Source organism: Hesperophylax consimilis, chromosome 24 (genome assembly GCF_061612785.1).
Source record: "Hesperophylax consimilis isolate HC1 chromosome 24, BYU_Hcon_1.0, whole genome shotgun sequence".
In the NCBI taxonomy this organism is placed as follows: domain Eukaryota; kingdom Metazoa; phylum Arthropoda; class Insecta; order Trichoptera; family Limnephilidae; genus Hesperophylax; species Hesperophylax consimilis.
The window spans coordinates 19,315,474-19,327,735 of record NC_142859.1 but is presented as its reverse complement, the minus strand read 5'-3'; the positions used below and the strand labels follow the sequence as shown (position 1 = coordinate 19,327,735).

The window sequence follows — 12,262 nt, the reverse complement described above, 5'->3', positions numbered from 1 at the left end:
ATGAGTAAGATTAAGAAAGGGACGCTTAGATGGTTTGGGCATGAAGAGCGAATGAGCGAAGATAGGAGTGTAAGGAGGATATATGCCGCAATTGCGAATGGTAGCAGAAGTCGGGGACGCCCGAGGAAGACATGGCACGATCAAGTGAATCAGATACTCGAGTCGGGCCATGTCAAGAGTCAGAATAATAAAAGAGTATGTATAAGACGATGTATGAATGTGAATGAGGCAAGGAGTGTGTGCCAAGACCGAGTTGTTTGGCGGTCCGTCCTCTCTGCCTACCCCTGCGGGGAAACGGCGTGATGGTTGGTTATTTTTTTTTAATAATAAGCAGTAATTGTTGATTGAAGTACTAGTACATTTTGAATTATTTGGCGAGTTGGAAATAAGCCGACGTGGCTCAGTGGTGCAGAGCGTCTGACCGGACATCAGAAGGCGCGGGTTCAATTCCCGTCGGCGGCATTTATTTTTACTTGGGAGATATTTTCAATTTGTTTTGATATTACAGGCGATTAATTATTGCTTATAATAATTGATTATACATTTTTATGTTGAAGAATAACTTATGGCATGAATGGAAATATTTAGAGCACAGGCGTCAGGAAATGCTGTCCTTGTTCTACTGGTATGTCAATGGAAGTTGCTCCGAGGAACTAGCGTCATTGATCCATTCAGCACCGGTGAATCATCGGGAAACAAGCCAAACGCGAACCCATTTTTGTTCACGGTAAAAGTTGTCACATTAGAACGGGTCGCTTTTACAACTCGTTCTTGAGTTCAAAAGCTCGGAATAATTTATCGGCCTCTGTGTTACCTCGAAAACACCCTCCACACAGCATCACGAAAGATGAAAAAGGAAATGAAATTGTGTAGAGTTAACGAATGTGGATGTTTGTGTAAAAAAAATAGTCATAATGTATTAAATTTACCAAATTGGAAATTGGAGGGGATCAATAAAACAAACCGCCCCTTTCTGCACAGAGTAAAGAGTTCTACGAATATATTGTTAACCTTCGGCATGCAAGGATGCAAAACAACACTTTGGGTGCCATGAGGGGTGAGTCTGAGACCCCATGCAATTCGTCATTTTAATGCCATCCTTCCCATTAATTCATACATGTTATTCCAATTTATTCTTATGGTTAACACATTTCATGTGTAATCATGAAATAATTAGCATTATATAATAATGACTAGCAGTTAAAAACCCGTTCCGCGGGTTTTTTACTGCTAGGACCTGCGGGCGGCACGTAGTTGGGCTTCGCCCAGTTTATGTGATACTAACAACAGATACATTTAATAGGTAGATATGAGACCAATGGGTAGATATATAATAGTAAGACATTCTGTATTAGTCAGAGCACGGGCAGTGAGAGGAACACCCTTCACCACAACTTTTATATCTATTAAGAATTATTTTATTGCGATAAGTCCTAAATCTCTCCCATAGGACATTTGCAGTGTCCGACGGGACATTTCCTCTGTCCGATAGGACATTTTGCAGTGTCCGACGGGACATTTCTTCTGTCCGATAGGACACTAGCAGTGTCCGACGGGACATTTCCTTTGTCCGATAGGACATTTGCAGTGTCCGACGGGACATTTCCTCGGTCCGATAGGACATTCGCAGTGTCCGACGGGACATTTCTTCTGTCCGATAGGACACTAGCAGTGTCCGACGGGACATTTCCTTTGTCCGATAGGACATTTGCAGTGTCCGACGGGACATTTCCTCGGTCCGATAGGACATTCGCAGTGTCCGACGGGACATTTCTTCTGTCCGATAGGACACTAGCAGTTTCCGACGGGATTTTTTATTTATTTTTTTTATAGTGAATACCTCAGAAGAGTCCCAACTGCTCCCGTCTGGAGCCAGTGAGACTATGGCATCCCCAATTGGGGGATGTTGTGAGGCTGAAGGTAAGTGGGGAAGAGAAAGAGGAAGGTGGGGAAATACCTGGCTATTCAGATCTAGTCACTAAACACGGCTAAAGCCATTTGGAGCAACGTTTCAATTCTAGGAGCAACGTTTCAATTCTGAATGGTGGTCTTACACCAGGGCGATACTGGGATATTTCCTTTGTCCGATAGGACATTTGTAGTGTACCAATGCCCTGCGGGCGGCACTTGGTTGGGCTTCGCCCGGTTTCAGTGATACTAAAAAAGTTAAATATGTTTTTGTCACGAAAGTTTCCTTGTCAAAAATTTACTTTTTTTACTGGCGAACCTGCCGTTTGGAAATATAACTACAGCGGAATTTCTTCGGTGAGTTATGAGAGGTTCCAGTTTTGGTCGCCGTGGGGTCGCAGGTAAATTTTGTAATGGTATTTCTTCTAAGTCCTAATTTTTTGGGTCTGGTCGCCTGCAAACTGAAATTAACCTTACGGTCGGTTAAAATTGAGGGGCAGAGTGGTCGTTTTTCAACCCCCGATTTAATTTTTTTGCGCAAAGGCTATGCAGGATTTATTTATTTATTGAATTCGACGAATCAGAGGGCCGAAAACGTCCAGACGATAGCAAAAAAATCCTGTTCATTCATCATTGAATAGCTTACGATACTGACTTACAACTAGTCGGTACTTTGGTACCTGCTAACAGTCAGCCTGCAACACACTATGCCTTTATCTCCTTACGCAGGTTGAGTAGAATACGTTGTCCCACAAGCGAACTAATGGTGGAACGAGATGGAACATTATTCGACCGCACATTCTTCAGTGGATATGGTTCCAGCATTATTTGCGGAAAGGAATGAAATAAATATATTTGCAAAGTATTTTTTTCTGTTTTAACCTAGAACAATAATTTATTTTTCAATTGTAGATTATTAGTTTATAGGCTTTGTAGAAATGTAAAAAAATACCACCACAACAAGGCCTTTATTTAAAATTATACACGGAGGATAGTAATATTAAAGATTTTTGGGTGCCCCCTTTTTTGCTTTTTATCTTTGAAGCTTTATTTAAATGTTAACAAATTTTTTCATACATCTAGTAATAAAAACTTATAAAATACAAAATAAAAAAGTAAAATTATAAAGAAAAAGAAATATACAGTAAAACGAGAAGAAAACAGTTACCCCGGTTTAAGAAATAGAGTTTGAGTATATATATTTAACCCAATAATAATTGTGAGTGTATACAATTCATATATTTTTTTAAATATAATAGCACATGTTTTACGGAAAGTTTCAAGACTTGAGGCTTCCTGTTATTATAAAGCTTTTATAAAACAAGCTGTTCTGTGTGCACATAAGTTTAGTTTTGGTAAGCCTGAAGTCTCGGCAACTCCTCGTAGGATAATTGTGAACATGTTCATAGTACATAATATTAGTTTGCAGATATTTAGGTAGCATGTTATTTTTAAGCTCATAAATCATTGTTAACGTATTATATGTTGTTTAGTTGTCATCATATTTAAATTTTGTAACATAATTTTAACTCTAGTAAAGATATTACATTTCAAAATCATCCTCATCTCCCTATATTGTATAACCTGTAGTTTATTATTCTGGGCTTCGTTACATAAGAATAGAACACTAGAACAATAATTTAAATGAGGAGTCACAATAGAATTATATACAAGGTGCGTTGTTTTGAGATTCAAGTTATTTCTGATCCTTTTGAAGAAGCTAACTTTTTTAGCAATTTTCTTTGATATGTATTCGAAGTGTTAGTCAAATTTTAATTTATCATCTAATATTCAACCCAAATATTTAATACTGCTAACCCTTTCTATATCTATGTTATCAATGGTTAGTGTTGCATGATCGGTTCCACCTTGACTGTCCACAATCAGAAATTTTGTTTTCATAACATTCAGTTTTAGCGTTACATTATTCAAGTCATTTTGTATTTTCTCAATGGCATCCTGTAAGTTTTTACTGGCTGTGTATAACAATTTATCATCAGCAAATGATTGGCAACGGTAGGGTTAATAGTTATGCGTTGTTTTTAAAGAGTGTTGATTCAAGTATTTCAGTGAGTACCCTCAGTCTAGATATTTGATCTCTGAGTCATCGATAGCTCGGACAAAAGTTGTCACAATTTTAGCTCTCGCAGATTCTGAGAAATGATCGCTTCAGATTTCGAAAATAATAACTTTCCAGGCGTCTCATGATCGCTGACCATGATTACTAATCACGGTGACACCGGCCCATATGCACATGGTGTCCGGAAACTAGTGGTATAAGCGGGGAAATGGAGTCGATTTTGTGGAAGTTTTAACTTTCTTGATTAAAGCTTATGTTTTCAAGTAAATCGAGTCCGAAATTGGAATTTTTTAGGTCAAATTTAAGAAGTTACCATCAGATTTTTGTTTTCTTTTTTAAATAATCGAAAAAAGGAAAAAGTTTTTAAAATAACAGTTTTTTGGGTTCTCTGTGGCCCGGTATATCAGTCAGTCCGTATCCTCGCTACATACGACATTCATCGATCAATGCTAAGCGGCAGAATAGTTACTTTTTGTAGTCGAATGTCAAACTTGACGTTTACATTGCGTACTTATATCTCCTCAAAATGTACGTAAATTGCCTAATTTTATCAGTTTGGACTATTTTATTTTATTTTATTGATTTATTGTGAAAAACAGTATATTCCATTTACATTTCACAAATAACAGTTTATAAATTACAGTTTATAAGAAGTCAGTACATACATTTATTTGCATGGGTAAATACATCAATACTATCTGATTAACCAGATTTGTTAAATAGTATGCTTATCGCCGTCTTAAATTCTCTTTGGTTCAAATTGAAAATGTCAATCACAGAAGAAATGTGATTTAACAAAGTAGTTATTCTCCCCAAAGGCATGATCATTGGTAGGTTGGTCCTGCCCCTTGGAAAAATAAATAATCTGTGCTGTCTAGCTCTGATGAAATTATCAGGGACATAAAAAGAAAATCGTTCCAGAATATCTGGATTGCAAATGTGCCCATTTAGCATCTTGTGCGCCACTAACACCATTGCAATATTTCTCCTAACGTCTAGACGTTCTATCCCCAGCATTCCGGCAAGAAAATCAGAGGGATACAATAAAGGGTAATATCCGAACTCTCGCATGTAGAGAGGTATCGCATAAACTTTTTTTGCACCTTTTCTACATCATTTGAGTAAAGGGCATCTTCGGGTCCCCATATTATCGATCCACTCTCAAGAATGCTGCGAACCAGAGTAAAATAAAGCATTTTTATGACTGCCGTATTCGTAAAAGATTTCGAATTACATATAACAAAACCCAGCATTCGCATTGCAGAGTTGCACACCGAATCGATATGAGTTCGAAAAGTCAGACGCGTGTCAAAAGTGATTCCTAAATCCTTCGTTATCGAAATATGTTTTAGAGAGGTACCAGACATTTTATAGTTAAAATATAAAGTACGCTTTGCCCTTGTAATGCACATAATTGAACACTTACTACTGTTAAAATGAAGTTTATTTTGATGACTCCACTCTACTATACCGTCGATATCGATTTGTAGACGAATGGAGTCTTCATTTGTCGTTATACAGGTGTATAGTTTAATGTCATCCGCAAATAATAAAAATTTTACAAATCTTATAAACATCCCTATGTCATTAATAAACAATAAAAATAATAGTGGTCCTAAATTAGACCCTTGAGGGACCCCAGAATTTGTGGCGTAGAGTTTCGATGTGAACTGCCCGTAAACAACGTATTGTTTTCTGTTAAACAAATAATTATGAAAGAACAAAAGCAGCATGTATGAGAAGCCGAAGCTTTCAAGTTTATTCAGTAATATGAGGTGATCCACTTTGTCAAAAGCTTTCGCAAAATCATTATATGAGACATCTACTTGTTCGTTATTGTCCAATATATTTGAGACGTAATCCGTAAATACCATTAAGTTGGTCGTTGTAGACCTGCCCTCTCTAAACCCATGCTGCTGGTTTATGAGAAATGGTTCTACTTTATAGTATATACGTTTTTGTATTACGAGTTCAAATAATTTGGCCGGTGCCGAAAACTATTATAGTAATCTAGGAATGTTGATGGTATTAAGTGATAATCAATCTAAAATAGTGTGGTAAGAGATTTTAAAAGTTTCAACGCCAGGATCGTTTGTTTTTAGTGGTTAAGGCCCCGTAGTAAGCGTTCAAAGATGGTTTGAAAATGAGATATAAATACTCCATGATGAAGAGACTCCAATTCACCTATGGTGCCAATGTCCTGCCCTGGTGGGAACTAGGCTCAGATATCTGGGAAGACATACAGTAGAACCAGAAGACATTGCTACATACCCACATACCCCTGGTGAACTTTATTAAAGGGACTGGGTTGTTGTTAAAGGATGAAGTGCTCACGGGAACTACGTGTAAACTCCGCTTTAAAAAAAAAATCGGGGGAATTTCATACAGTTAACGTTTCTGCATAACAAATGTATAGATATTATCTTCAAAAATAACTTTTTTGGAACTTAAAAACTTTAAGATTGAATACTTTAAGATTGATAATGAGAAGGCAATTGACTGACCTAATATGTTTGCATAAAATTATCCACGACCATCTTGATACCTCATTATGTCTTAGCAATATTGAAATAAATGTCCACAATTCCCATTGTTTAAGACACCATAGGATTTTTCACCTGAATATTTTCAAAAATAATATCGCCTATTTTAGCCCTCTGACCCAAATGTGTAGACTGTACAATAAGATTGAGTGTGCTGAAGTAGATATTTTTGTCGATAATTTGTTTGGATTCAGAAAAAGAATTCTGCTATTGTTAAATGTATTTTTTTTTAAATTAATGACAAGGAAGTATAGACACATATGAATGTATGGTAAATATACAGAAAACAGGTACACGCTTACTACGCTCATTATATTTAAAAAACACTTTGTATTAGTTAGATAATTAATTCGTCATAATTTCAAGACGGATGCACATATAGCACCAAGCCGATTAAAATGGGGAACGTTAGAAAAATCAACATTGTTGTCATTTTGAAATCTCGTGATATCGCGATGACAGTAGACAGCATAGAAATACCACTCACGAAGACAGTAGTTTAGTTTTACAAAGAAAAAATAAACACATTCCTCTATTAAAATCGTAGACAATTCGTGTAATATTGGTGTTATCTAGGCTTACGACCTATATTCGGATTATGTTCCGAGCCGCGCTAAGTTCGACATTCCAACCAAGCCGAGCTTAAAATCAACTTATATACCAGGCATATGTGATGTAGATTCACGAGGTTCCCGCTTGTACAGCTTGTACCAGTAGTTTTCGGACACCGTGTATAATTAATATAGGGAGAACTGCAAACCAGTTGGACGTCTATGTATTATGCATTTCTCCCGCAGTTAATGGAAACCGGACTGGATGCATTATATTTTTGTAACCTGATCACCGCAAATGTGTGTCAAGTTGCTCGACGTCTCCTTTAGTAAAATGATGCACTTTGTCATGGTCACTGCATTCTTTGTGACTTTATTATTTTGCATTTCTGTGTTTGGTGTTTGTACGAAAGTTTAAAGCTGGACGTGCCTTCATACCCAAGCCCATTTGTTATTGTATGTCATTTTCTTTGAAGTGAATTACGTTTTTTTAGATTTTAGATTCATTACTTTTTGGCCCTATACAGAGGATTTAAAACAGTATAAGGTTCTGATCAAAATCCCTAATTGTCAATTGCTGAAAAAATAATTATAAAGAGTCAAAAGCAATACATATATTTTTATTATTAAGTAATTTTTGAGACCCCTAACGTAACCAAAAACTATCCTACCCAGGAACTGAAGTCAACAACTCCAAATGCCGTTCGGGTGGTTGCTGTTATGCAGAAATGAGTATATGTCCGCGTGTGTGTACATGATTGTCACCAAAAGTTGAAAGGATGCATTGTCATCGACAACGAGTCCATCTGTTGACTTTCAGCTCGAACGAATGTCGGGAAGTGGGTTAGTTTCCGCTTCCAAGAATTGCAATCATTCATTCGTTCATGTAAACAAAAGTGAAATTTAAGTAGACGTGGCCAATGGAAAATGACGATTATGTCAGAATGCGTTTTATTTATTTTTATTAGGTTATTTTGACAAATGGAGGATGTATTGAGTAATGTACTTCCGTTCAATAAAGCCTTATTCACAAATTCATCCCAATTGTGTAAGGAATTTTAGGACGGGTTGTTTCGAAGAATTTGAATAATTCATCAAATTTCAACGTTCGTTTTCCAGTTATGCGAAAGATTTTTTCAAGTTCTGTTTTTATTTCAGTTCTGTCAAGCAAATAGCCTATAATGATATATTAACAGAACTTGAATAGAACTTTCACAGAACCCGGAAATGAACGTTGAAATTTGATGAATTGTTCAAATTTTCCGAAACAACCCGTCCTTAGCGTTACAGGAAAAAGGCGCAAAAAACTCAAGAGGCTGAAACTGATTTTCTCAAAAATAATTTCTTGGTAAACGAAAGGCTTGTTAAAAAATTAACAACTTCCCTAACTAAACATATTGTGGCAGTTACTATTATAGACATTGACATATCTTGCAAATATGGATTCATAGCAGCCAAGAATGTCATTTAGATCATTGTAAATACGTGCTGATGTACGAATACGTAAAAATGATGCTGTTGGTACAATGTTTAATTAAAAACTCGACGTGACCACTGAATGCAATTATCTAGCACAATACAGAGACGAGACTTTATAAAAAACTATTATTTTAATTAAACCTTTCGTCAGTGAGTTAATTCAATTCAGTGCGGCTTTCTATATTTGCGGTTTGATATCTTCAATTACAATATTGAATTACTGAATCGCAATCAATCTTCAGTATGAAATTAATAGCTTAGGAGGCAGATTTTTTACCCATAGCCGAAGAGGCCTACTTGGCCAAAGTTTTGCATTTCTTGCCGATTGATTTTTAAGAGGTCGATTTCTATGGTGGTTGATTATTTAGACCGACCGCAAAAAGACGTTAAAATATGCACAATTAGGGCTAGATTAAACTTCTAAAAGTAGCATTAAAACGCACAGCAATAACAACTGAAGTGTAGTCCAATTTAAATTGAATGATTAAAAAATTCCCTTCGAAAACGAATCCAAAAGATTTTTTTTTGTCGTTTTTTGAAGTCACATTTAATGAGACGTTAGTATAAGATAGTAATAATGAATGTTTTTATAATAAATTAGCTGAATTCCCCGAATTTGCTCGGGTTTTGTAGAGATTAATTTTCCTCTTATTTTGAAAGTAAAGTATGCAAAAGTTTATCAATGTATCAACGATCTTTAAGGTGTGGAAAAAGGAATGGGGTGGTTTTTCGAAATCTAACAATTTGAAAATATCTCCCGAGTAAAAATCAGTGCCGCCGACGGGAATTGAACCCGCATCTTCTGATGTCCGGTCAGGTGCTCTGGACTACTGAGCTACGTCGGCTTATTCCTAACGTCAAATAATTCAATATGTACTAGTACTTCAATCAACAATTACAGAGTATTATATTTTAGAAAGTAAAGTGAGCTTCCGATCTATATACGGATAATTTTACAAGCCGAGCTTTAAATCAACCAATATACCGGACCTAAAAGATGTAATGAGTGAACGAATGGGGGAGTTGGGGGGGAGGTACAATGGGAACCAATTATTATTTATAATATTTTTTCTTCTTTCTTCTTTACACTCTTTCATGAGGTAAGCATTGCTCACAGAACATGTCGGTGGTAACAAAAAAATAAAAAAAAGTGGCCAAAACTAAGTGATTATTATTTTAAATTTAAGTGGTGTCACAAAATGACCTTTTCCACGGAGTGTGTGGATATGTGTGTAATTCATTGTTGTGAGAAAGGCGTCTGAAGTAAAAGTGGTCAGCGATCGCAGATAATCTATGACATTTCGTTAATTGAAGCGTAAAATATGGAACGATTTACTTTGAAATAGAAATTTCCTACGTAGGACGTCGCTTTTGCAACTCTAGCGACTTTCATTGGATTTAATGCTTATGAAATATGAATCAATTACAGATAATTGTCAATTATTGTATATACTCCAGATCTGGCGACAACGACAAACGTTCGAACTTATACGACATATAACATCGTGTTTTCCCCTTTAATGCAATAAATATATAGATAACATCGTGTTTTCCCTTTTTGCAATTAATTTTATCACGCGACCAATAAGTGTGTGTGCTAAAGTGCTGAGATTTATTGGAAAAGCGTACGAAATGAGAAATTGTAAAAGTACCTACCTAGAAAAACTAATGTGTTTATAATGAAAATTCCTTTGTTTGAATTCCTTTGTAGTTAGTTCACAGAAAACTGGCCATAAAAACCCTTTTGAAGAATTAATACTTGACTGGCAAAAAAAAAACTTTTTTCTTAAGTACATACGAAAAAAATATTTGAAAAAATATATTACCTCTTCCTAATGTACAGATCGACACACTATATGCAGTTGAGTTGAAGAGGAATACACAAGCCAAAAATGTGTATATTCTTAGTGTGCTTTATGTCGCCACGAACATATGTTAAATGCATAAAAATCGCTTGGCTAACGATGTCTAGAAACTGTCAACTTTAGCGAAAAAGTGGTTTTTATTTATTTCATGAATAATTTTATAAGAAAGAAAAAAAGTTAATCAATGGAAACTGTAACAGATAATATTAGCCATAAAACAGTATTTTTTAAAGTTGTTTCTCATATGCGTTAATACATTTCTATTCAAAAAATACATTTATTAGTAGTTTACGCTTATATTTTTTTATAAAGTAATTGACCATTTTATTTTAATTCTACTAAAGCAAAACGATAGGAAAAGTCTCAATGTATTCGATGTTTATTTATTGTTATTCCATAATACTTTAAATTACCCACATTCAATAATTATTGAAAATAAAAACTAATATTTGTATTTACTTACATACAAAAAAAAATAATAACTAGTATTCATTAAAATAAAAATAATAGTAATATTAATTTATTTAAAAAAAAAAAGTTAGCAGAACGTGGTTTCGATCCACGGACCTCTGGGTTATGGGCCCAGCACGCTTCCGCTGCGCCACTCTGCTCTTATCTAACCCCGACAAAATAACTTACTTAACCCTGAGAGAGGTCGCAAGTACGTTCCCTAGATGTAGGGTGGAAAATAACACAAGGGGGCGAATATATTAATGCATACAACTGAGATACTGATATAATTCCACAAAAATTCAATAAATGGAAGGCACACATTTTGAATTTTTGTCAATGAATTGTGATTTGTAATGTTATAATATATCAGATGAAATCCTGAGTGACTCGACCACTTTGAAATTATTCTTTCCTTAAATTTGTTTCTGTGAAATTGGATGACATTATAAAAATTCACAGCAGTCAATATACGAAAAAAATCTCGATACCATCCAATTAGGATTTGGCTTACGTGAATCACTTATTTTAGTCAGTCCCTGGGGAGGAAGGTTCAATCCTCAGTCTTATCATTTTTTTAAGTATAAAAGACATTTTAAAAGTTCACGGTAGTTAATAGCCAGTCCCTGGGAAGGAAGGTTCAATCCCAAGTCAAACCATTTTTTTAAATACATCTATAGTACATACAAGTGAAACAAACTTTTAATATTTAAAGAGGAATGTTATTTAATAAAATTTAATTTTAAAACATCTAATTTAAATAGTAAAAAATTAAGTCGTTGTTGGTGTCTGTCTGTTTGTGCGCTTAGTTCTTCTAAACTACGGAACGGATTTTGATAGGGTTTTCACTATCATTTAGAGAATTCCTGGAAGGTTTATAAATAAAAACATGCATATTATATTTATAAAAAGTAGAGAAAAGTCGATGTTTTGTATGCAAGTAGTAAAATATTTTTTTGGGCGCTTACATTGCTAACGCTGGCTAAACCTTATGAGATACCTCAAAATAATGTATTACGGAATCGTATATCTTTAAAAGGCCTACAGAAAAGTCCACGACTGTATATTTATTTATTAGGTACAATATTTTTTACAATTCAAGTTTTTCAGTAATGTAGGCCTCACTGGGTGGCTTGCCCGTGCTGAGGCCTTCATTTTATAATATAAAAAAAACTACATAATACATTTAATGAGAAAAATTATACATTTAAAATTAAAAATACATAATAATATATTTAAAATTAAAAAAATAGTACATTGAAAATAATTTTGTGTATTTGTGAGTGATGTGTGTTTATATTGGTTTTGTGTGTTACGTGTAGGTTTTATTTTTATTTTATGCTATGAAATTTTGGTAATATTGTCTTTTTTGTTCTTTAATCCATT

General features: G+C 34.8%; 1 protein-coding gene and 1 non-coding gene across 3 annotated transcripts in view; both read right to left on the bottom strand.

Moving 5' to 3' along the window:
• The window catches only part of Tmhs (Tetraspan membrane protein in hair cell stereocilia), a 72,359-nt gene that overhangs the window by 31,069 nt on the left and 29,028 nt on the right, over positions 1-12,262 (bottom strand). The window lies entirely within an intron of this gene.
• On the bottom strand, positions 10,966-11,037 carry TRNAM-CAU (transfer RNA methionine (anticodon CAU)). The gene has a single exon. It is a non-coding gene; the product is annotated as a tRNA-Met (tRNA).